The 9,791-nt window shown below is 32.0% G+C and overlaps 1 long non-coding RNA gene across 1 annotated transcript; it reads left to right on the forward strand.

The window, feature by feature from the left end:
* The first annotated feature begins 204 nt into the window (after positions 1-204).
* On the forward strand, positions 205-4,537 carry LOC149826825 (uncharacterized). Its single transcript, XR_016435109.1, has 2 exons — positions 205-253; positions 4,348-4,537. It is a non-coding gene; the product is annotated as an uncharacterized LOC149826825 (long non-coding RNA).
* Positions 4,538-9,791: the final 5,254 nt, after the last annotated feature.

Below are 9,791 nucleotides of genomic sequence, written 5' to 3' on the forward strand. Positions count from 1 at the left end.
ATGACTTTATGTTAGTCGACTGGTTCAACATGTTATAGCTGGTTTGTTAAATTAGCATCTTCTAGTTAGATTTGGTTTAACATATATACTATTTTTCTTTTCTCTTCTTTCAATTAGTTAGAGTTGTTTTAATTTGTTTTAATTTTTTTAGTTAGTGTTTCATCTTGTTTCATGATTAGTTAGTTTGTTACTTAATTTGTTTTGTTTTTGTGAAGATTTTTCAACGGAACCAACTCGTGCTCGGCCACCTGTGGTAAGTAAATGACAAAAACAATGCAAATCGGGTAAATACCCGTGGTGAGTAAGTGATGCAAACGTATCACATGTTATTTAATTTATTGAATGCAGCACTTTATTGTTCACACACTCACTTAGTTGTTGATATCTAGGACTGCTTTGTTGGAGTTCGGAGATCATGCTGAGCATGATTTTAATGTAGAAATATGGAAGTGTTCTTATTTTTGGAGTACGGAGTCCATGCTAAGCATGGTAGTAGTTAGTGAGATATTGAAGTGTGTTTGCTGCAGGTACATGTTTGCCATTTATTTGATATGAATGATTATGATGTATTGCAATGTTTGATGTAATTGTATCCATGCTTGCATGTAGTTACTTTCAATTTGATTTTGACTTCCATGTGAAATTTTATAATAAAAGCATGCTTCAAATGATTGTATCATGTCATTAATAGTTTGCACATGAAAATATTAAGTTATCAATGCATGCATCAAAATTCTTGTTATTATTTGACATAGTATATGTAGCTGACAAGCTGTCGATATTTCAACCACTTGGGCATGCATTTGGTAGTTGCCGATCAAGGCTATTGACAGATCGAGAGCAAGATGCAGCACACATCTATATTCTTTTTAATTGCTCAGCGATCGACCCATACATCGAGTAAGTATATGTATATGCAACTCAATTATAAATCCTTTTATGTTCTATATGTGGATACATGACTCGGTAATATAAGTATTTGTGGTTTGCAGACGATTTGATCTAGAGTTGCGAAATGAAGTTTCACATCTCACTGATGCAGAAGTACAAAAAAAACGTGAAACTAAGTTTGTGGAGTGGTTGAAACAGTTGGTAAAGAAGCTAACATAAATTTTGTACTTATAAACAACACTAAGTTACTTAATTGATCGTGATCACAATCATTGTTTATGTTTGTGCGTAGGTTCGCAATGGTGATGTTAAAGATCAAGGAATATGTGATTTAGAAAATGGTCCGACCAAAGTTGTGCAATGCTACAACGGGTATATCGTAAATGGTTATCGATTCCATACAAAAGACTACGGTATAAACAAATCAACGATAAATAGTGGCGTGTGTGTCAAGGGTAGCAGCTACGGTGAAAATGAACATGATTACTACGGTGTTATAGAGGAAATAATGGAGTTGACTTACTTAGGCATGAATAACAGGGTTACGGTATTCAAGTGTCATTGGTTTGATCCAACTGCAACAAGACTCGACAAAGCTTCAGGCATTGTGGAGGTGAATCATAAATCCAGGTTTGGAACATATGAATCATTCATATTAGCCTCGCAAGCTCAACAAGTTTATTATACTTCATATCCGAGTATAAAAAAGTCAGATAGAAATGAATGGTGGACAGTTTGCAAGGTGAAATCCAAACTATACGCCGAGTATGATCAGTTACAGGAAGATGAGTTAGCTGAAGACAGTGATTACTATCAATCAGATGATGTCTGTGACTTCGCTTATGGTCACGATGTTGCGCATGATATGCATGTCATATCTCCATTGGCTGATGAAACATTCATAGAGGAATGTGATCCAAATGATGTACCAAGTGGATGGGCAAACAATGAAGAAGAAGAAGAAGAAGAAGAAGAAGAAGAAGAAGAAAGTCAAACTAGTGACGAGGAAGAATTCTCAAGCTAGTGAGCAAAATCTTATACTACAAACCTCTATTTAAATGCATTGTAATACTTGATGTGAGTTGTATTGCAATACTTGGTGTGAATGATTAAAAATTTTATTTCAATGTATTGTAATACTTGATACGAATGATTCGAATGCATTGTAATACTTGATGTGAATGATTTCAATTATCTGAATGTATTATAATTTATGCAATTAACGAATGATTTGAATTAGTGCAATACTTGATGTCAATGATTTGAATTATTTGAATGCATTGCAATGCTTGATGTGAATGACTTGAATGCATTGTAATACTTGATGTGAATTATTTGAATGTATTGTATGACATATGTTATTTGTTAGAATATGGTTCGTGGAGGTTATAGTGGTCGCTCATCCAGTAGTAGCCAGGCTCAACCTTCATCTTTACGGGCTCCTGTGATAGGTATATCATATAACTAATTAGATGCTTGATTAGTTGAAATGCACATTCTGAGAATTTCTAATATATTTTTTTACAGATGATGTTGCGCCTGTACACGACCCACCTACACCAGTTGATCGCACAAGTCAACAGCCAACACAGGAAACAAGGTCTTCTCAGGCTGGCACAAGAAGACTCATTCGAATAGTGTATATCGATAATCGACCGTAAGTATTTTGTTTTCAATTATTGCATATCTTTTAAATATTTTATATTGATATTTACTGTGTAACAATTCATGTGCAGCACGAGGTTTGAGCCACAAGAAGTAGTACGGGAGATTAGAAATTCACTTCTTCAACATCTACCAGGACCAGTTGCTCAATGGAAAGAGTACCCAAAGGAGGTGTTAGACAGATTATGGTCCTCATTCATGGTATACAGTTGTTCCTCATAGTTAATGTGTTTCATATTTAATTTATTTAAGCAATGTCTACTAACTTTCTGAAAATATTTGTAGGCTTCGAATCGCTTTGCAACTACGGTGGAAGAAAATGATGCAAGGAAGTTGTGGCAGAAGGTGGCTGCCAATCGATTTGCAGACATGCTGCACACTATGAAGACTGCAGCAAAAAAAGCATCTGGCGTAGTAGATGATCCATTACTGTGGAAGGGCCATGGTCCTATTACTATCAGGAGAGATTACTGGGATGAAATGTGCGATATGTGGGCGGGAGCTGCATTTAAAAATCGCTCTGCGAAGGCTTCACAAAATCGATCGAAGATGCCCGAAGCCCATCTACACACAGGTGGATCTAAGACATTTGGGAGCCACCTAAAGAAAATGGTAACTCATCAATATATAATATTAATTTTATAAGTATTGTTGCAAATTTGTGTACTAAATCTTTTGTCATTTAACTTCGCAGGAAGCAGAAAAAGGAGGCAGTGTACCATATAAGGATGTGTTTGTAGAAACACATAAACGGAAGACCACGGGAGTCTTCGTATCAGAGAAGGCGAGAACGACAACGGTATGTATTAATTCTATTAATAATCATTGCAATATATATGCATGCTATCATAATGTTATCATTAATTATTAATGAATACTTTAAACATTATTTTGTAGGAGGCATATGAGCAACAGATGGTAGAGCGATATGGCGAAGACGCTACTCAGCATCCATCATTTGATCCTACAGCATGGGTGACTGCAGCAGGTGAACCCAAAAAAGGTCGCGTGTTCGGGTTTGGGAGTAATATGAACACTTCACCAATTATTGGTTCTTCCAGTTACGGCTCACCGACTTCTTGCGCCGACATAAGCTCCAAGCAGCCGACTATTCTTTCCGGTGATGATGTACGCGAGATCATTAATGAATCACTGAATAACTACTTCCAATACACCGTCGCCCCCTTTCTCCGAAATGAGATCAAGGCCGCTGTTCAGGATAGGGGATCTTCGATTCCAGGTCCTTCTCAGGTATAATCACATATATAGTTTTTTTGACTGTCTTAAAGCACATCTGAGCATGGTAGAATCACATATAGAGTTTTTCTAGATGCCTTAGAACACATATGAACATGCTATAATCACATATTCAATTTTTTTACTGCCTTAGCACACATATGAGCATGATAGAATCACATATAAAGTTGCTTTGCCTGCCTTAGAGCACATATGAGCATGCTATATTCACATATTCAATTTTTCTACCGCCTTAGCACACATACGAGCATGATCGAATCACATATATAGTTTTTTGCCTGCCTTAAAGCACATCTGAGCATGGTAGAATCACATATAGAGTTTTTTTATATGCCTTAGAACACATATGAACATGCTATAATCACATATTCAATTTTTTGACTGCCTTAGCACACATATGAGCATGATAGAATCACATATAGAGTTTTTTTATTGCCTTAGATCACACATGAGCACATGATAGAATCACATATAGTGTGTAATTTATTTCATTATATTTTGTTTATCAATACTGACTGTTCTTTTCTTGTGTAGGCTGCTAGCGATAATCAGGGTAGTGGAGCTGAAGGGACAGATAAAGACAATGAACAAGAAGACGCACAAAATCTTGGCGATGATTAGAGGACTGTGTTGAAGAAGTTCTATTTTTTTTATTTTTCCTAATTGTAATTGTTGAATTGTAAATAATTAAACTTCTTAGTTTTAAGGTGGAACGATTAATTATTATAGATACTTGTTATATGAATTTTTTTGTGTGGTTTATTTTTTATTTACAGGAAATATAAATTGTACAGGAAATATAAATTGTACAGTTCTCGGTAATTAATTTTTAAATAAATTTTTTTTGATTTTTTTTCGTTTTTGCGACGGATTAGCGACGGATGATTCCGTCGCTATTCATATTAATCTAGCGACGGCTTAGCGACGGCTTAGCGACGGAATTAAATCCGTCGCCACGCCGTGGTCGCCGTTTAGTACCGGCGGATTGGCGACGGAATATAGCGCTCGTTATTCTGTCGCAATTAGCGACGGACTTGGCGACGGAATTATTCTGTCGCCAGTTAGCGTCGAAATATTCGCGACGTAAGCATACTGTCGCTGCGTTGTCGCTAATCCGTCGCTAACATGGTTAGCGACGGATTAGCGACGGAATGTGGTCGTCGCTAAACTACTGCTTTGTTGTAGTGTCATGCTTATATGTGTTCTTAGGCTGTCAAAAAAATTGCATAGTGATTTAATCATGCATATATGTGTTCTAAGGCTGTCAAAAAAATTTCATAGTGATTCAATCATGCATATATGTGTTCTAAGGTTGTCAAAAAAAATTTATAGTCATTCAATCAAGCATATATGTTTTCTAATGTTGTCAAACAAATTTGTTGTGATTCAAACGTGCACATATGTTGTAAGGCTCTCAAAAAAGTTCATAGTGACTCAACCTTGCATATATGTGTTCTAAGGCTATAAAAAAAAATCATTGTGATTTAATCATTTATATATGTGTTCTAAGGTAGTCAAAAAAAATTTATAGTGATTCAATCATGCAAATATGTGTTCTAACGCTGTCAAAAAAAAATTATAGTAATTCAATCATGCATATATGTGTTCTAAGGTTATCAAAAAAAAATTGTATTGATTTAATCATGCATATATGTGTTCTGAGACTGTGGAAAAAATTTCATAGTGTTTCAATCCTACACATATGTGTTCTAAGTTTGTCAAAAAAAAATCATAGTGATTCTATCTTGCAAATATGTGTTCTAACGTTGCAAAAAAAAATTCATAGTGATTCAATCAAGCAAATATGTGTTCTAACATTGCCCAAAAAAAATCATAGTAGATCAATCATGCATAGATGTGTTCTAAGGCTGTCAAAAAATATTGATAGTGATTCAATCATGTATATGTGTTCTAAGGCTGTCCAAAAAAATTCATAGTGATTTAATCATGCAAATTTGTGTTCTAATGTTGTCCAAAAAACTTCATGGAGATTAAATCATGCATATATGTGTTCTAAGCTTATCCAAGAAATTCACAATGATTCAATCAAGCATATTTTTGTTCTAAGGCTGTCAAAAAAATATCATAGTGATTCAATCCAGAATATATGTGTACTAATATCATAAAAAAAAATTATAGTGAATCAATCAAGCATATATGTGTTCTAATGCTGTCAAAAAAAAGTTTGTGATTCAATCATCCATATATGTGTTCTAAGGCTGGCAAAAAAATTTCCTAGTGACTCAGTCATGCATATATGTGTTCTAAGGCTTTCCAAAAAATTTCATAGTGATTCAATCATGTATATATGTGTTCTATGTTTGTCAAAAAAAAATTATAGTGATTCAATCATGCAAATGTGTCTTCTAATGCTGTAAAAAAAAATCATAGTGATTCAATCTTGCATATATGTGTTCTAAGCCTATGGAAAAAAATTTATAGCTATTCAATCATTCATATTTGTGTTCTAAGTCTATTAAAAAAATTTCGTAGTGATTTAATCCTCCATATATATGTTTTTAGGCTGTCAAAAAATTTTTATAGCGACTCAATCATGCATATGTGTTTTAAGGCTTTCAAAAAAAATTCATAGTGACTCAATCATGCATATATGTGTTCTACGGCTGCCAAAAAAAATTCATAGTCATTCAATCTTGCATATATTTGTTCTAAGGCATTCATAAAAATTTCATAGTGATTCAATCATGCACACATCTGCTATAAGACTGTCAAAAAAAATTATAGTGACTCTATCATTCATACATTTCATCTAAGGTTGTCAAAAAAATTTATAGTGATTCAATCACACATATATATGTTCTATTGCTATAAAAAAAAATTGTTGTGATTCAATCATATATATGTGTTAGAAGGCTATCAAAAAAAAATCATAGTGATTCAATCATGCATATATGTGTTCTAAGGATGTCAAAAAAAAAATCCATAGAGATTCAATCATGCATATATGCATTCTAAGGGTGTCAAAAAAATTTCATAGTGATTTAATCTTGCATATATGTGTTCTAAGGTTGTAAAAAAAAATTATAGTGATTTATTCATGCAGATATGTGTTCTAACATTGTGAAAAAAACTTCATAGTGATTCAATCATGCATATATGTGTTATTAGTCTGTCAAAAAAAAATCATAGTGATTCAATCATGCATATATGCGTTCAAGTCTGTCTAAAAAATTTCATAGTCATTCAATCTTACTTATATGAATCCTAAGGTTATCAAACAAAATTTATGGTGATTTAATGATGCATATATGTATTCTAAGTCTGTCAAAAAAAATCCATAGTGATTCAATCATGCATATATGTGTTCTAAGGCTGTCAAAAAAACTTTATACTAATGCAATCATGCATATATCTGTTCTAATGATATCAAAAAAAAAATTAGTGATTCAATCAAGCAAATATGTGTTCTAAGGCTGTCAAAAAAATTCCATAGTGATTCAATCTTGCATATATGTATTCTAATGCTGTAAAAAAAACTTCTTAGTAGTTTAATCATGCATATATGTGTTCTAACATTGTCAAAAAAACTTCATGGAGATTCAATCATGCATATATGTGTTCTAAGCCTGTCCAAAAAAATTTCATAGTGATTCAATCTTCCATCAATGTGTTTTGTCAAAAAAAATTCATAGTAATTCAATCTTGCATAAATGTATCTTAAGGCTGTCAAAAAAAAATCATAGTGATTTAATCATGCATATATGTTTTCTATGGCTATAAAAAAAATTTCATAGTATTTCAATCTTGCATATATGTGTTCCAATGTTGTCATAGAGATTTTATAGTGATTCAATCATGCATATATGTGTTCAAAGGTTGTCAAAAAACATTCCGTAGTGATTCAATCATGCTTATATGTGTTCTAAGGCTGGCAAAAAAATTGCATAGTGATTCAATCATGGATACATGTGTTTTAAGGCTGTCAAAAAAATTCATAGTGATTCAATCTTGCAAATATGTGTTCAAAGGTTGTCAAAAAAAATTTATAGTGATTCAATCATGCATATATGTGTTCTAATGCTGTCAAAAAAAATGTTGTGATTCAATCATGTGTATATGTGTTCTAAAGTTGTCAAAAAAAGTTCACAGTGACTTAATCATGCATATATGTGTTCTAGGACTATAAAAAACATTGATTATGACATAATCATGTATATATGTGTTCTAAGGTTGTCAAAAAAAAATTATAGTGATTCCATCATGCAAATATGTGTTCTAATGCTATAAAAAAATTATAGTGATTTAATCATGCATATATGTGTTCTAAGGTTATCAAAAAAAATTCGTAGAGATTCAATCATGCATATATGTGTTCTAGGACTGTGGAAAAAAATTCATAGTGATTCAATCATGCACATATGTCTTCTAAGTTTGTCAAAAAAAATCATTGTGATTTAATCATGTATATATGTGTTCAAAGGTTGTCAAAAAAAAATTATAGCGATTCAATCATGCATATATGTGTTCTAATGCTGTCAAAAAAAATGTTGTGATTCAATCATGCATATATGTGTTCTAAGGCTGTCAAAAAAAGTTCATAGTGACTCAATCACGCATATATGTGTTCTAAGACTATAAAAAAACATTGACTGTGACTTAATCATGTATATATGTGTTCTAAGGTTTTAAAAAAAAAATTATAGTGATTCCATCATGCAAATATATGTTCTAATGCTGTAAAAAAAAATTTATAGTGATTTAATCATGCATATATGTGTTCTAAGGTTATCAAAAAAATTTTGTAGAGATTCAATCATGCATATATGTGTTCTAGGACTGTGGAAAAAAATTCATAGTGATTCAATCATGCACATATGTGTTCTAAGTTTGTCAAAAAAAATCATTGTGATTTAAACATGTTTATATGTGTTCTAAGGTTGTCAAAAAAATATTCATGATTCAATCATGAAAATACGTGCTCTAACGTTGCCAAAAAAAATCATAGTTATTCAATCATGCATATATGTGTTATAAGGTTGTCAAGAAATTTTTGTAGTAATGCAATCATGCATATATGTGTTTTAAGCCTGTGGAAAAAATTTCATAGTGATTCAATCATGCATATATGTGTTCTAAGTTTGTCAAAAAAAAATCATACTGATTCAATCTAGCAAATGTGATCTAATGTTGTCAAAATAAAATATATTGATTCAATCATGCATATATGTATCTTAAGGTTGTCAAAATAATTTCATAGTGATTCAATCATGCATACATGTGTTCTAAGGTTGTCATAAAAATTTGATAGTGATTCAATCATGCATATATGTGTTTTAAGGCTGTCCAAAAAAAATTATAGTGATTTAATAATGCATATATGTGTTCTAACGTTGTGAAAAAAACTTCATGGAGATTAAATCATGCACATATGTGTTCTAAGGCTATCCAAAAAAATTTACACTGAGTCAATCATGCATATTTTTTGTTCTGGAGCTGTAAAAAAAATATCATAGTGATTCAATCTGCATATATGTGTTCTAAGGTCGTCAAAAAAATATTATAGTGATTCAATCAAGCATATATGTGTCCTAATGCTGTCAAAAAAAATTTATTGTGATTTAATCATGCATATATGTGTTCCAAGGCTGTCAAAAAAAATTCATAGTGACTCAGTCATGCATATATGTGTTCCAAGGCTTTCCAAAAAATTTCATAGTGATTCAATCATGTAGATATGTGTTCTAAGCTTGTCCAAAAAACTTTATAGTGATTCAATCATGCAATTATGTCTTCTAATGCTGTCAATAAAAATTCATAGTGATTCAATCATCCATTTATGTGTTCTAAGCCTATGGAAAATTTTTTATAGTGATTCAATCATGCATATATGTGTTTTAAGGTTGTCAAAAAAAAATTCATAGTGACTCAATCATGCATATATGTATTTTAAGGCTATCAAAAAAATTTCATAGTGACTTAGTCATGCAAAAAGGAGTTCTACGGGAGTCAAAAAAATT

The sequence above is a fragment of the Nuphar pumila genome, chromosome 10 (genome assembly GCF_984573655.1).
Source record: "Nuphar pumila chromosome 10, dmNupPumi1.hap1.1, whole genome shotgun sequence".
In the NCBI taxonomy this organism is placed as follows: Eukaryota; Viridiplantae; Streptophyta; class Magnoliopsida; order Nymphaeales; family Nymphaeaceae; genus Nuphar; species Nuphar pumila.